Here is a 2,311-nt window from a genome sequence, read left to right as displayed (position 1 = left end):
CACTTTGGCATTTTTAGCTGAAGTAGCAACCGTGGTCACATGTACCTCCTCATCCATTCTTGTTAAAAGATTGGTGAATGACATTTGAAGCTATCAATGGGTAGCTGTAGAACTTCCAAAAATCAATTAGCATCTAACATAACTCTTTTACCAACAATCACATTGAATATAATGGTTGACATAACAAAATAATTATACAATACTACTCTATGATATGTCAGTAGTATAAAAGGGTATCTACTAAAAATACAACCACCATACTACACTTGCAAGTTAGCTTAAACGCAAAAAATTTAGTAAACAAACTAATTACAGCAGCAACTCCAGTAGCAAAAAACAATAAGGAGACTTCTAGTATAGCAGTTACACATTTCCCATTAATTCAAGATTGGATTTTTATGGAGTTGGGTTTCTGAATTTTCCCAACAAAGATACTTCCATTCATTCAAGTTAAGATCTTTTGGAGAGAAAAAGTGAAGAATTTGAATGATGACGAGTTCTCTAAATCCCCTATTCTTGGCATTGGGAGTAGTTGTGCTACTGTTTGGTTGGGATGTAGCTGCACGGACTTTGAATTCAACTTGTCCTTTGAAAATCTGTAACAACCTAACTACATTAGGAGCTACTCTATCATATGACTATAATGCAGAGAATGGATCATTGAATATAGCTTTCCAGGCCAAACCTGATGCTTTAGGGGGATGGGTTGCTTGGGGAATAAACCCACAAGGGCTAAGGATGGTTAGTACACAGACCTTGATTGCTTTTAAGTTGGCTAATAGATCAACCATAGTTGAAACCTATGATGTGAACTCTACATCTGGTCTAAGTCCTTCAAAGATTAGCATTCTTGTGACCAACAAGAGTGCTGTGTTTGAGAGTTGCAGCGGGAAGATAACAATATTTGCCTCCTTGGTACTTGATCCCAATCTAGAGAGTGTTAATCAGGTGTGGCAAGTGGCAGTTTAGTCAAAAACATGATTCTTGGCATCCACGATTTTGCTCAAGCCAACAAAAATAGTTTAGGAAAACTTATTCTCCAGGCTGGATCTTCCTCTACTCCCCCTATTGAATAACCTACACCAGCTATTAATAATGTCAGTATTGCATTTTTTTATCATGGGCTTTTTTGAGACATTAGATTACCAGGGTCTATATTGTGTTTCTAGATTTCCATATTCATAATTATATTTCATGATTCATCATTATAAGAGAGTTGTAAAAAAATCATCATTATTGAATTTTGTACAATTCACTAAATAGTTTTACATTTTCTGTGGACTTAAATTCAAGTGGTCTTAAATAAAATAAAAGTTGTATCCAACTTTAACATTGCCATCCCCAAACTGACAAGCTAGATGTAAATATCGTGGAAACAAAGGCAACAAATATTTCAGTAGTGAGAATTAAGTATCAAACAAATTACAAAGTTGAGAAATCTGAAAAAGAAAAAACCTGGAGCCATATATCAGAAGAAAAAGGAGTCATAACAGACTAGTTTCAAGATTCCAATAAATGTGTCATAACAGACTAGTTTATAATAGACTAGTTTCAAGATTCCAGTAAACATGTCATAACAGACTAGTTTCAAGATTCCAATAGCATTAAATGATACAAAAAAATCATGAATAGGTTATGATTCATGACCAATATACTAAAAAGTGCAAATAAATGTTAATGGTTTGCAATACAACTAAGTTCGAGAGTTGTAGTCTTCCCACATCCTTCAGGCTATTTCATCTCAAAATTTTCCCCAGTTATCTCTATCTTGCTAATTCATTCCATAAGTCTCAAGAATTGGCACATTTATCCTAGCATGATCATCATCCTCTTCAATATCCACTTTGGATGGAAGACCATCCTCCATGGTTATGAAGTTGTGTAGTATGCTGCATGCCAAAACAATCTTTGTTTGGGTAAATAAACTATAGGATGTCGCATGCTTGAATATAGGAAAATGTTGCTTAAATATACCAAATGTCAATACAAGGTTGTGAATAGAAGCTTGGGTAATTTGTTGAGATGCTTAGTTGGAGATGAAACATATAATTGGGAGATAGTATTAGCACACGTTGAGTTTGCATATAATAATTCTGTGAATAGAAGTACATGGAAGAATGAAGCCTAGATAAGTATTAGATTTAAGGGATGTTGCTGATGAAGAGAAGAGAAGTGTTACAGGAGAAGAATTTGCTGATTTTATGGAGTCTTTGCATAAGGCACTGAAACTAAAGTTGGAACAAAGTAATCATAAGTACAAGGAGAATGCTGATAAGTTTAGAAGACACCATATTTTTGAAGTTGTTGATGA

General features: G+C 34.4%; 1 pseudogene; it reads left to right on the top strand.

Moving 5' to 3' along the window:
- Positions 1 to 489: 489 nt before the first annotated feature.
- On the top strand, positions 490 to 1,076 carry LOC149551206 (auxin-induced in root cultures protein 12-like; annotated as a pseudogene).
- The last annotated feature ends 1,235 nt before the right edge of the window (positions 1,077 to 2,311 follow it).

The sequence above is a fragment of the Cupressus sempervirens genome, chromosome 6 (genome assembly GCF_028749045.1).
Source record: "Cupressus sempervirens isolate cs-2001-9-10 chromosome 6, ASM2874904v1, whole genome shotgun sequence".
NCBI lineage: Eukaryota > Viridiplantae > Streptophyta > Pinopsida > Cupressales > Cupressaceae > Cupressus > Cupressus sempervirens.
This window is presented reverse-complemented; position numbering and strand designations above follow the sequence as displayed.